Source organism: Nicotiana attenuata, unplaced genomic scaffold, assembly GCF_001879085.1.
Source record: "Nicotiana attenuata strain UT unplaced genomic scaffold, NIATTr2, whole genome shotgun sequence".
NCBI lineage: Eukaryota > Viridiplantae > Streptophyta > Magnoliopsida > Solanales > Solanaceae > Nicotiana > Nicotiana attenuata.
Window position 1 is genome coordinate 87,858 of NW_017672302.1, and position 15,256 is coordinate 103,113.

The window sequence follows — 15,256 nt, forward strand, 5'->3', positions numbered from 1 at the left end:
ACTTTCTTATATTTTCTTTCTTAGAAATAATAAAGAAATTTTTATATTCCTATGCCACATAGGAAACCTTATTACCCTCAATGTTTAAGGTTTGATTTAATTACGCTAATTACCAATTCTATACCATAGTGTATTTAACCTAAAAAGCTAGCATCCTTACCTTGAGCAGTTTTTGTTAACATATTAAAATATGTCACCTAATTGAGTCAGCTCATAAATTTTTTTATGATACAGATTGTTTGAAAATATGCATAAAATCATAATCATTTAAAACCAACGGCGAGTAAATTTTTGCACTTAACATGGTTTTAGGAATAAATGGCGAGCAACTTGTTGGTACTAGTCAAATTACACAAAGCGTGTGAAAAACTTTAATTTTGTCAGTTAACAAAAGTTGAATTCAATTAAATTTTGCTATCTATCTAATACAGATTGTCAAGCATATTTGGATCGTGCAAATATGTTCAATTAAATTAACGTGCATTCACCTGCGCTAGCATTCAAATATATTCTACCTGTTGATACGAAAACATAAATCTAACCTGCTAGTGTGTGGGATTGAGGTTGGATTGTAGCTTGTAGCTTAATTGGTATTTTCGACATTGGTACAATTTCTCATTCAATTGTAGCTTAATTGTTATTTTCGACATAATTGAGTTTTTTGCAGAAGATTTGTAGAAGTTTTAGTCGTTTTTTATTTGTGAAAACAGAAAACAAAGCATCTACAATCAGAATACAAATAATCTACAATTTATCTACAAAATATCTACAAACTGGGTACATTGAATTTTAATATCCCAATTCCCATTCAATTGTAGCTTAATTGGTATTTTCGACATAATTGCGTTTTTTGCAGAAGATTTTGTGGAAGTTTTAGTCGTTTTTGATTTGTGAAAACAGAAAATAAAGCATCTACAATTAGAATACAAATCATCTACAATTTATCTACAAAATATCTACAAACTAGGTACATTGAATTTTTATATCCCAATTCCCATTCAATTGTAGCATAATTGTGATTTTTGACATAATTGCATTTTTTCAGAAGATTTGTAGAAGTTTTAGCCGTTTTTTATTTGTGAAAACAGAAAATAAAGCATCTACAATCAGAATACAAATAATCTACAATTTATCTACAATTTATTTACAATTTATCTACAATTTCTGCAATATGTCTTCTTCTTCTTCTTCGAGTTTCAATCTGAAATTCAGTTAAAACCAAGTCTAATCTTCACCAAAACCCCTCAAAATTGAGATATAAACTCCAAACCATATTCCCGATTATTTTCAACAACACCCAATCCAAACAAATAATGATTTTTGAAAGCCCAAATTTGAATTCAAAGCTTTCAAGCTTTTTAATGGTTGTCAATGGTGGAATTGCTGCTCTCTTTTCATTTGCTTTGTATTACTGAAATTTGCGATTGAGAAATTTATGCTTTGTATTAATGAATGTAGTTCAAATATTGCAGTGTAATCCAATACAACAATATTGAAACGATATTGAAGATGGATGTTTCTGTTTTATCTTNCGACATAGTGTACGTAGTTCCTACGAGTAGAGGTTTTTGGCTAGAGTCAGTGGCATTATTGGGGCATATTGTGTCAGGAGGAGGGTATTAAGGTGGATCCCAAGAAGATTGAGGCAGTTCAGAGTTGGTCACGTCCTACTTCAGTGACCGAGATCAGGAGTTTCCTGGGGTTAGCAGGTTACAACCGGCGATTCGTGCAGGGCTTTTCATCTATTGCATCACCTCTGATCAGATTGACCCAGAAGGGTGCTCCTTTTCGTTGGTCCGATGATTATGAGGCAAGCTTTCAGAAGCTCAAGACAGCTTTGACTACGACACCAGTTCTTGTGTTGCCTTCCGGTTCAGGGATGTATACGGTATATTGTGACGCTTCACGCGTTGGCTTGGGTTGTGTATTGATGCAGGAGGGGCGAGTTATTGCATATGCTTCACGCCAGCTGAAGATTCATGAGAAGAATTATCCTGTGCACGATCTAGAGTTTGGCGGCGATTGTTCATGCTCTTAAGATATGGAGGCATTATCTGTATGGGACGTCATGTGAGGTTTACACTGATCATCACAGCTTACATCATTTGTTCAAGCAGAGGGATCTCAATTTGAGGCAGCGTAGATGGCTTAAGTTACTGATGGATTATGACATCACCATTCTTTATCATCCGGGCAAGGAAAATATGGTCGCGGATGCCTTAAGCAGGAAAGCAGAGAGTATGGGTAGCTTGGCATTCATTTCAGCAGAGGAGAGGCCACTAGCCTTGGACATTCAGTCCTTGGCTAACAGACTTGTGAGGTTGGATATTTTAGAGCCTAGCCGAGTCCTTACGTGTGTTGTTGCCTCAGTTTTCATTATTGGGGGAGATCAAGGCCCGGCAGTTTGATGATCCGCATCTGGCAGTTCTTAGAGGAATAGTGCTACGGGGTAGTGCCAAGGAGGTTTCTATTGGCGAGGATGGTGTCCTGCGACTCAAGGGTCGCCTATGTGTTCCTAATGTTGATGGCTTGAGGGAGAGGATTCTAGCAGAGGCACATAGTTCACGGTATTCTATTCACCCAGGTGCTACGAAGATGTATCGTGACTTGAGGCAGCATTATTGGTGGCGGAGGATGAATAAAGATATAGTTGAGTATGTGGCTAGATGTTTGAATTGCCAGCAGGTTAAGTATGAACACCAGAGGCCAGGTGGCCTACTTCAGCAGATGCCTATCCCTGAGTAGAAGTGCGAGCGCATTACTATGGACTTCGTAGTTGGGTTGCCGCGGACATTGCGGAAGTTTGATGCAGTGTGGGTCATTGTTGATAGGTTGACCAAGTTAGCACACTTTATTCCGATTGTGACTACGTATACTTCAGAGAGGTTGGCTCAGATTTACATTCGGAAGATAGTCCGGTTGCACGGTGTGCCTATTTCCATCATATCAGATAGAGGCCCTCAGTTCACTTCCCATTTTTGGAGAGCCGTTCAGAGTGAGTTGGGGACCCGCGTGGAGCTTAGCACAACATTCCATCCTCAGACCGACGAGCAGTCAGAGCGGACAGTTCAGATTTTGGAGGACATGCTCAGAGCATGTGTGATTGACTTTGGAGGACAGTGGGATCAGTTCTTGCCCTTGGCAGAGTTGCTTACAATAACAGCTATTAGTCCAGCATAGAGATGGCTCCATTTGAGGCTCTATATGGTCGTCGATGTCGTTCTCCTATCGAGTGGTTTGAGCCCGGTGAGGCTAAGTTGTACGGTACAGATTTGGTCAAAGATGACTTGGAAAAGGTAAAGTTGATTCAGGAAAGGCTTCGCACAGCACAGTCCAGACAGAAGAGTTACGCGGACCAGAAGGCGCGATGTATCATTCATGGTCGGTGAAAAGGTTCTCTTGAAAGTCTCGCCGATGAAGGGTGTCATGAGATTCGGGAAGAAGGGCAAGTTGAGCCCAAGGTTTATTGGCCCATTTGAGGTGTTCGAGCGAGTTGGGGAGGTGGCATATGAGCTTGCTTTACCTCCCAGCTTATCGGGAGTCCATCCAATTTTTCGGAGGTACCACGCCGACTGGTCTCATGTGTTAGACTTCAGCACTATTCAGCTAGACGAGAGATTGAGCTACGAAGAGGAGCCAGTTGCCATTATTGATAGGCAAGAGCGCCAGTTGAGATCCAAGAGGGTTTCTGCAGTAAAGGTCCAGTGGATGGGTCAACTAGTCGAGGAAGCGACCTAGGAGTTCGAGGAGGACATGCGGAGAAGATATCCACACTTATTCGGCACTTCAGGTATGAATCTAAACCCGTTCGAGGACGAATGTTTGTTTAAGAGGTGGAGGATGTAACGATCCGACTGGTCGTTTCGCTTTTTAGAACCATGTTCCCCTAAATAAGACTTCCCGCGCTTGCATTAACTAATTTACGACATGCGGGGATGGTTGGTTCGGGATTTGGAAGAGTTTGGGTTCAAATAGGCACACTTGATTCCCTAAGATTTCTTAAAAGGCTAAGTTTGAATTTGGTCAACATTTTTAGTAAACGGACCCGGACTAGCGTTTTGACGGTCCCGTAGGGTCCGTAGGAAAATATGGGATCCGGGCGTATGCCCGGAATCGAATTCCGAGGTCCCTAGCCCGAGTAATGAATTTTTGTTAAAAATTGTTAAACTGAAATTTCCAAGGATTTAAAGAATTTAATAATGTTTGATAATGATGGTATCGGGCCAGTATGTTGGTTCCGGAGCCCGATACAGGTCCAATATAATATTTAAGTCTTGTCTGTGAAATTTGGTAAGAAACGGGACTAATTTGACGTGATTCGGACGTCCGATTGTAAAAATAGTAATTTGAGTGTTCTTAAGGATTTCATGCGTTTTGGAGTTGAATTCGTAGTTTTAGATGTTATTTCGGCGATTTGATCGCTCGAGCAAGTTTGTACAAAGTTGTTGGACTTGTCTGGGTGTTCGGAGAGGAGCACCGAGGGCTCGGGTGAGTTTCGAGCATGGGTTGGGGGTGAAAAACACCCCAGTTTTCTGGTGTTTCTGTGAAAGGTTGCAGGTCTCGCAAATGCGAGGAATTGTTTGCAATTGCGGACCTCACATTTGCGAGGAAACCATCGCATTTGCGATGAAAGCAGGCGGTGGGCAGTCGTCGCATTTGCGACAATTTCTTCGCAATTGCGAACCCTCAGGGTCCGCATTTGCGACCCCAGGATCGCATTTGCGATCAAAGCAGGAGGAGGGCCAGTTCGCAATTGCGAAGCTTTTGTCGCAATTGCGAGTTCGCATTTGCGAACCTGATGTCGCAAATGCGACATCAGAGGCCTGGACACAGCTTTTAAAAACGGGACTTGGGCCATTTATTTCATTTTATCTCTACACTTGGGAGATTTGGGAGCTTTCAAAGAAGGGATTTCAACATAGCATTGTAAGTTAAGTTATTTCTACTTAATATGAGTCTAATACTTGGGGTTTTGGTATATTAACACACAAAAATTAGTGAAAAATCATGGGATTAGAGCAAAACCTAGGACTTTGATAAAACTTAGATTTTACCACGAAATTTGTTATGGAATGAAGTAGAAATCATATATTATTGATCCTTAGGTTATAGAGAACAACTTTCTTCGAAAAATTTCGGAATCCGGACACGTGGGCCCGGGGTCGGATTTTAGGAAACATATGATTAAGGTTGGGAAATTACATTAGTAATTAAAATGCGAACTCTTGAGCTTGTATTGACTAGTTCCTACCTTGTTTAGTTAGTTTTGGATCGTTCGGCTCCAAATTGAGGGTTTAAGCACGTTCTTGATATTGGAAGTACGCTTTGGAGCGAGGTGAGTCTCCTATCTAACCTTGTAAGAGGGAATTGTCCCCGTAGGTGTAATAATTGAATAATTTGCCACTAAATGCGGGGGCTACGTACGCACTAGGTGACGAGAGTCCGTGCGTAGCCACTATTATGCTTAAGTCCGGATAGTCTAGGACCCAAAAACATGCTTTATGTGATATTCTTGTGACTTTATGGTTAATTTGGATTGCTTAAGCCATGTTGAATGTGGTAAATGAAATTAATACGAGAAACATCACTTTCTTGATCTTTTAAAGATGAGTTGACATTTTTGTGGGTAATTTCTCCCCTGATATATTCTTGTCTACCTGTTTGTTGTGCTCAATTACATTTGACCGCGTCGCATGTATGATTCGTGAGTGGGGTAATAGATGCATCTATGGTTCACGCCGTTCGACCCTCCGGCAGTGCACACTTTACTTTTATGTTGGATCGGACCGTACGACCTCGGCGCTACTTGCGTATGCTTCTTGCTCGGTATATTGTTGTGGACTGAACTTGTTTATATGCCTTGAAATGTAAATGGATAACTGTGATATTATCTAGGAAAGGACCTGTTACTTCTTGCTATAAGTTGTTAATTATTTGTGCTATCCATGCTTAGTATAACGCTTTCTCATATTATTTGACCCTAGTAAGTGTCAAGTCGATCTCTCGTCTCTACTTCTTCGAGATTAGATAGGATACTTACTGGGTACATATTGTTTATGTACTCATACTATACTTATGTACTTAATTGTACAGGATCTGAGGCAGGTACATCTGGTCACCAGGTTGGTGCATACTCTTGATCCGGCCCGAGATTCCACGGTGAGCTGCTCCCTTCCTACGCCGTTCAGCAGCCCGATGGAGTCTTTCTTTACTTTTGGTTGTCTATTCTATTTCAGACAGTACGATAGATTATTCTTTTGTATATTCTACTAGATGCCCACATACTTGTGACACCCGGTCTTGGCACACACATTAGTAGACTATTTTGTGTTGGGATTGTGTAACTATCATGGTACGATGTTAATTATCGTTTGTTTTAAATTCAAACTTAGAGATTCTGGTAACTGTTTTGTAAAAAGTAAAAGTGGAACTTATTAATATTTCCGCGTTGGCTTGCCTGACAACGGTGTTGGGCGCCATCACGATCTGAGGTGAAATTGGGTCGTGACATAAAGTGATCAAATCTTTAATATCTTACGTAAATTTTAGTTTTATTTTATATATTAACTTACTCCAAAGTATAAATAACCAAAGGTTATCACAATTTACGTAATTCTGTATATAACTATATCTATATCTATATATATATATATATATATATATATATATATATATATATATATATATATATATTTTAATTATTAATGTTGTTTTAAAATTGCCAAATGGCTTCATTTTTGCTTGCCACTTGGCTTAACCTCATGCTTCGCTACCGTCCTTTTAATATAATGTAGATATAGATAAAACTGGACTAACTTTTTTTTTCCTGAAATAATTTTTTTTTTAAAATCAAACACATTTGGTTACAAAAGTAAGATGAAATAATCCGCACATATGAATCTAGTTCTAGTACTAATATGTTTAGAAGTCTCAAATAAGGAGCGGAAAAAGCTAGAGCTTCTCTCTCTAGGATGAACTCCCAACCTTTTGCAAGCCAAAACACTATCCCCCCAAAACCACCCGATATAATCCATCACAACCCACCACAAGATGATTTGGAAAATCCAATATCCTTCAAGGACAAATTGTTGGAATCCAACCCAATGGATTTTACTCCAACAATTGAACAAGATAAAATGCTCTACACCACCAACTCAACGGATGAGAAGGAGATTGAGCATGATCCAGAAGGTAAAAAGGAAGGTGTCATAAAAATCTCCCTTTCAACGTAAGATAGAGAACGTATCTATGAACCGTGGAAATTCTCTATCATATTCAAATTAGTAGGAAAGCGTATGCTACATTATTATATAAAAAGGAAAATTCAAGATCTATGGAATCCAACGGAAGACTTCTCTCTCATTGATCTTGGAGAAGACTATTATATTATCAAATTCAAGAAGAAGGAAAACATGGACAAGGCTATCCACTTAGGTCCATGGTTTATAAATGGCCATTTCCTGTCCATCTCCAGATGGAAACCAAATTTTGTGGCTAAAAATAAAAAATTAACTACCTCTGCTGTACGGATTAGGCTTCTCCAATTGCCAACGGAGCTTTATGATGGTAAAATCCTAGAAAAAGTTGGCAATGCAATAGGACGTCTACTAAAAATTGACACATGCACATCAACTACCCTAAGAGGTCGATATGCAAGGATTTGTGTCGATATTCCTCTGGAAATCCTAGTCCAACTGATCGAGGCCAACCCTGTACTACTATAAAGTAGCAAGAGTGGTCGAAGCAGCCTTTACCCGAGAAGGTCGGGATCGATTTCCACAGGGAGCTAGAGATGGGAATTGAGTTTCTATCTAAATTGGAGTTGCGTAATCGTTCCTAATTGCACTTCTAAACATATTTGATTTGATATTACTTCTAAATTTATACTATTAAGATGCTAAATTAAGCTAAGTTAAGCTAAGAGTAGACTATTGAAGGTTGTCTAATTAGTTAAAAGGCACTAGGGGAGTGACTTTCTCCTAGGTGGATACTTGACGAGTTCTCGTGCCTAAGTCTAGGTTGTCCTATTTGGGGATTACGATATAACCATTGCACGCTTCTACTCACTCTATACCTCCCGGTAGTTCGAGTGATTTTGCCCTAATTGACTTTCTCAAGATTGGGTATGATCATTTGTGCAAGCAATTGAGGTTCAAGTCGGGTATTACTATCTCTAGGTTTAACCCTTTAATTGGGGCTATCAATCTCCTGAGTACGCCCCAATTCCTTGTTGGACTAATTTTTATAGACTTAGTCTCTCTTTCTCAAGAAGAGCCCAAGTCAACTAGGCATAAACTAGTGTTTGCAACCACTAATTCAACATTAAAACTATAAATTAGTCTAAATATCAAACACCCATAGACATTCAAGCCTTAAAACACAAGACCCATCAATTACCCATACTAGGGTTGAGCCACAACCCTAGTTGATGGGTCTAGCTACTCATGATAATAGAGGAAAATAAAGAAATAGATGAAGAAAAACCCATAATATTTAATTACTAACTAAAACTTGAAGATTCAATGATAAAACTATTGTAAAATTACTCAAAATGGTAAAAGGCCACTATTCACGAGTGCAGCTCAGCTTAAAATTATAACTGATGACCTAAAAATGGGAAAAGAAACTATTTATACTAGGCCGAAAATTCTGGACAAAAATACCTCTGCGGGGCTAGTGCGGACCACACAAAATCGAGTGCGGACCGCACTAAGGCTCTTGGCTGAAATTTCTGCTCTCTGAACTTAGCCACCGCGGCCCGCACAAAATACACCGCGGCCGCGGTGGCTTCTGTTGCGGTCCGCACAAAATGGACCGCGGACCGCATTGGCAATGTTCCTCCAACTTGGCAACTCTCTGAACTTGAGCTTTGCGGACCGCACAAAATTGAGTGCAGCCGCAATGAAGTCAATGCGGTCTGCATGAAATGTTTTTCGGCCGCATTGCTTGGCTGCCTGAAATGAGCACTCTCTGAACCTCCTCTTTGCGGACCGCACAGAATGGAGTGCGACTGCATTGGTTCTGTTATACTGAGCTTGGACTTGTTCTTGGTACTTATGCATGTTTCACTCCTTTTTGAGCTGGTTTTGACGAATTGTCACCTCGTTGACCAAACCCTGCAATCAAGTACAACATGTGAGTCTTTGGGACTATTTTGTACACCTTTATAATCAAAACTCAAGTAAGAAGGAGTGTAAAATGCATCATAATCCCTAGTTATCAACTCCCCCAAACTTAAGCTTTTGCTTGTCCTCAAGCAAACAAAATCAGATCCACCCCTTAAGAGTACATCCAAGAAAATTCAGCTGACCTAAAGTGACCTCAACTAGCATCAATTGGGACTAACAATTTGCCCTTAATTCAAATGAATCATTAAAAACATTTACTCTTTTAAACACCATGGATTTAGTGCGACACAAGAGCATCAAGAGTTGACTCAACACATCAAATAAACTATTTCTATTACTTTGGTCATTGTGGAACCCAAACTCACACATCCTCGACTCTCCTAAGCAAACCTCACCTTTAGGATAATAGCACTCAGAACGAGGTTAATGGAAATACACTCAACTCTCTCAAGGAAAAGTCACAAGTCCGGCACTAGGTACCGTATGCTTGCCCCTTATGTGAGTCACCACTAATGTAAGCTTCATTCAACTCAAGATCATATAGGGCTTTTGTGGAGACATAGTGAAGGCTTTTGGTTTAGGGTAGGAAATGTTTGGTCTAAGTAGGTTCCATCTTCCCTTTAGCACTTCTTTTGCTTCATTTTTGGCACACATTCACTTGACTTTTTAAGTCATTTCACTTCTTTCTAAGGGGTTAGAGAGACACACTGTCACTCTTTCTTGTTCATTTCAAATCTTTTCTCCTTTCTAAACTTTCCACACCTTTCATTCTTTGTTTTTGTTGAATCCATTCATTCTTTTCTACATTGAACATTATTTTTGTCTTTTTGATTTTCTTTCTTTTTCATTGCCTTTCCTTTTCTACATTTTGTACCTTTTTCCACTTTGTTGCAATACTCGTCTCTCCCCCCAAACTTATACTTGTGCCATGTGCTAAGGAAAGATCGGGTGCCAAGAGAGGGTATCTTTAGAACGGGTAAAGGCTTGTATCGTGGTTCTTGAAGGAAAAAGGTCTAAGGCTCAAAAGGGCTGACTAGGTAGGCTATGGAGGTGTTCAAGGTATCATTCGGACCAAGGAGAGCCTATAATCACGTCTCAAGTCAAATTACACTTAGGATTTCGCCTAGACAAACATTCAGGGCAAGTTCTAGACCAATGGCTTGGGACTTGGACTTGCAATTCAAATCTCACCGCACAAGCTTTGGGATTGCTAAAGACACGGAGTCGGGGGCCCACAACAACCTTAGATAAGATTTGCGCAACACAATGGTCCCGAAAAACCACTTGCTGATTATCGGCCAACACAAGAGTCTCAAGGTCACAACTTTTACCATCCTACACACAACGATTTGTTTTTGACCATGGGATCAAAGGCAAATGTGTTAGGCCCAAGTGAAGCTTTGCTTGAGGCACCCTTACCAACTAACTACTAAAAAGCAAAAAGAAAACAGACTCAAACCCTTAAGAAGGTTGTCATGCCATCCATCATCGGGAAGAGCCACCTGGTTCACACAAATTCCACCTTTGGAAAGAACCGTGGCATTAAGAAAACCAAAGGCTTATTGCAAATGCTCAAAACAAGAAGCTACGAACATAAAATAAGAAGCTAAGAAAGGAAAAATGCGGAAAGTAAAATGAATATGTATAAGAGGGGATTTAGACGAATATACAATAGGGAGAATGAATATATACATAAGAACGTAACTTTATATAAAGACCCAAAGTAAAAAGTACGAAAAGTGCAATGAAATGATAAAATTATATACATACCAAAGATAAAAAGAAAGAAAGCATAAAATACTGTCATATATACAGTCATCCAAATATCCAACTAGGGCTACCCCTCAAATGAAAGCTGCCATTATCCTCAATACCAACTAACCAAAATAAGCACAAAATAAAGAGGAGAGGAAAAAGAAGCTCCCTATGGGTCCTCCGTCTGCATAGGATCCTGAGTCTGGGTCCCTGTGTCCTCTGTCTGCTCGGGAACCTGTGACTGGCTCCCTGTGGTCTGTGGTTCTGCTGGGACCTGGGCCTGGACCTGGACTGAGTCCTGGGGCTGGCTGGAAGAATCTCCCCGCGGGTCCTCCAACTGTATGACTGCATCGTCAGAACGGGGAATCACCCTTCTCCTCTTGGGAGGCCTCTATGACTCATGCTCTGACTGGGGCTGGGCTGTTGGTACTGGGTCATGCAATAGCAAATCTAAAGGCAGGTGATCCGCCTTCAGCCTATCAACCTCTACTCTGAGCACCTTCACCGACTCTTTTGAAGCCCGAGTCTTCCTCATTTTCTTCGCCTCCTTTGCAAGCTCCTTTAGTGCCTTCCCATGTGAATCAATGACGTCCAATATCAATTTTTAGTTCTCTAGGAGCTTCTTCTGGTTGTCCAGAAGCTCCTTGAGAGTGTCCTCAATGGACTGAGGGACCTGTGGAGGAGGAGGTGCTGACTGGGCTGCCACCGTAGTAGATAGTACAGACAGCTTAGAAGTAGCTGTCTGCATCCAGTTGTTGATGCTGGCGAGGGCCTGACTCAGACGGTGGGCAGTCAATGGGTATGCCGTGGTGGAGGGTATCTCTGGAACTGTAGAAGTGGATGGACCTGGGGCCATGTATGCTGAGGTGGAAGGAGTCTGAGTAGGAGCCACTACCACTACTGGCTCTTCAGACTGGCCAGTTGAAGCAGTGGCTTTACCCTTGTAGTGCTTGCCTTTAGGGTTGTCATCACCCTGCAGGATATACCAGGAAAACGGTGCCTTCGCCTTCATTTTCATATCAAATTTCCGCTTGTCCACCTCTAAGTCATTCAGGTACATGGTCAAGAAGTTGGGGAAGGGATAATTTCTGTCACCTTCGTTCACCACCCGTGTAATAACCCGAGACATCACATTCCCGATGTTAATCGGGTACCCCGCCATGATCGATGCTACCAATATAGCCCGGTGAAGAGGGAGTGAGTTGTCGTGGGTGGTGGGGTCTAGCCCGCTGCACACAAATGTCTCCCACCCTTCAGCCTCAAAGTTTAAAGTTCTCCTCAAGATCTTCACTCCCGCAGTCAACCAATTGGGGGTGGTACCTGGGATTGCCAAGTACTCTGCCAACCAAGGACGAGCTTCCTCACACAATGCCATCTTCTCCAAATACAATGATTTGTCCTCCTCCATGAAGCCCAAGTAGTCATTTATTTTTTTTCCATCAAATCTTACTTTTAAATTCCGCACCTTGGTCATTGTGGTGCCCTTTTTAATGTGGGCAACATTGGTGTAGAACTCCTTGACCAGGTGCTCGTTTGCATCCTCACAGTTGCTTATGAAGTACTCCCAGCCCACTCTCTCTCTGAACTGTCTTCTCACATTGGAGTTGTGAGGAAAGAGGTCTCTATCGATGAAACTTCGTTCAAGAATCAATTTTCCTCTCAGGCCACCATTCTCTGAACTTATGATAGGCCACCTCACTCACGAATCGGTCTTGCCATACTTTCGGGTACCTTGTTCTCTCTACTCATCCCACTTGGGCCTCACCCCCTCCTTCTTCTCCTTCTTTTTCTACTGGACCCTCACCGGAGAGTGAAGCTGTAGGAGAGGTGGAATATTTTTTGCCACTGCCTGCAGCTGAGCCCTTAGACGACTTAGAAGATATGTGCACTGATGCTCGGGCAGTAGGAGATCCCTGAGGAGTAGGGTCTTCTGTCAGTCTAAACCTCTCCGGGAACTCATCTATATACTCCGGGACGGAGTCAGAATCAGACGCCTCCCGGGAAGGCTCATACTCACCTCCCGATGAATGGGAAGCAGCTCTATCAGCAGCCCGGATTGCCTTTCTTGTTGCCTTTATTGCCTCCCTAACTTAGGGGATCAACTTTATCTTTCCACGTCCCCTCCCCCGGGAGGACTCTCCTCGTCCTTGTTGTTTATCACCTTTGCCTCGCGATCTCACCATTGTCTGCAAGCAACATTTAGTTATGCTTTGTTAGTATCAATAGAATCAATGAAATGCAAAGTTGCGGGAAAACTGTTGCAGACAGTTTTAAAAAAAATTGCAGAATGCGGACCGCAAAAAATGAAATGTGGCCGCAAAAAGGCTACCGCGGACCGCACAAAATCCACTGCGGTCCGCACAGAGGTGGGGTTCAGACTACCCACTCTCTGAATCTATACACCGCAGACCGCACAAAATGCATTGCGGTCCGCATTGAGGCACCGCAGACCGCACAAAATCCTTTACGGCTGCGGTCCTTAAGTTTCATCTTCAGAACTTATTTCATCGCGGTCCGCACAAAATAGTATTGCGGACCGCACAAAATCCACCGCGGTTCGCATTGAGTGCCCAGCAGCAACGCCAACCTAGGGTTCAATGTTTTGTCCATTTTTAGTCCAAATTTTTACCTAATAGTGATTACCTAGGTGTTGCCTTAGTGGTGTAACTAATTATGCCTAACTAAAACAGGATTAACTAACCTATGCTACTAAATTAAGAGGAAAAAAACGGGAAGAAAAGAAGAAAAACTAAGAGTAAAAGGAAAGTCAAAAGAAAATTGCAAAATTAAACAACTAAAAAGGAATTAAAGTTACCAGAAATGAGATGCACTGATGATTAATCGAGACAAATCAGTTGCATTCGTGCAATTTAGAGAGTGAACAGTAATTTTTGGGCTTTTGAGAGTAAAAAGATCGAAAAGTTCAAATGGAGGGCCTCAGGTCCTATTTATAGAAAAAGGTCCTGGGCCCCAGCTTACCTACCCACCGCGGACCGCACAAAATGGCACCGCGGTCTGCATTACTCAGAAACATGAAGATTTGAGAAGGCAACCACTGCGGACCGCAAAAAATGCTCCGCGGCCGCCGCACAAAATGCAATGCGGCCGCGGTGGCAAACTTCAGAGAACCATTTTTTAACATCAATCATCATTGCGGTCCGCACTGATTTTGTGCCCCCACACTAAGTCCTTTGCGGCCGCACAAAATGTAGTGCGGTCCGCATTGCAAACTTCAGAGAGTGATCAATCTATCAACTTGGTCCTACACTGCATCAACACAATCCTACAACATCTCACAACCAGTCAGTCCAAAAATACATCCTATATTACGAAGAAAATCAAAGAAAAATGAAAAGAAAAACACATGGGTTGCCTCCCAAGAAGCGCCTGATTTAACGTCGCGGCACGACGTAGGTTACCATCAAATCACTTTAGATGAAGAAGTGCCACCACGTGGCTGTCATCAATTTTTCCCAAGTAGTGCTTGACCCTGTGCCCATTAACTCTGAAAACCTCCCCATTTTTGTTCTTTAAGTCAAGTGCACCAAACGGAGTCACAAACACCACTTCAAAAGGTCCACTCCATTTTGACTTAAGCTTTCCCGGAAACAGACGTAACCGAGAGTTGAACAAGAGGACCAAATCACCCACTTTGAACTCCTTGCCACGAGCATATTTATCATGAAGGTACTTCATCTTATCCTTGTACAAGGATGAACTAGAGTAGGCATGGGATCGGAATTCATCAAGTTCATTAAGCTGCTCCACATGAAGATTTGCTGCCACATCCCATGTAAGATTCAGTTTCCTCAAAGCCCACACGGCCTTGTGCTCTAACTCAATTGGTAGATGGCAAGCTTTTCCAAGCACCAACCGATACGGAGACATACCAATCGGAGTCTTGTAAGCCCATAGAGCATCATCCAACTTCTTAGACTAATCGGTCCTATTTGCATTGACCGTTTTAGACAGTATACTCTTGATTTCCCTGTTTGAGACTTCAACTTGGCCACTCGCCTGAGGATGATAAGGAGTAGAAACTTTGTGATTGACACCATACTTTGCAAGCAAGGTGTCAAAAGCTCTACTGCAAAAGTCCGACCCCCATCACTTATGATTGCACAAGGAGTGCCAAACCTTGTAAAAATGCTCTTTTTGAGAAACACAACCACACTCCGAGCTTCATTATTGGGCAAAGCCACGGCCTCGACCCACTTTGAAACATAGTCAACCGCCACTAGAATGTAGGTGTTCCCACATGAGCTTACAAACGGGCCCATGAAATCAATACCCCACACATAAAAAATATCCACTTCTAGAATGGTGTTGGGAGGCATCTCATCTTTCTTCGAAATACCACCCGCTCTTTGACA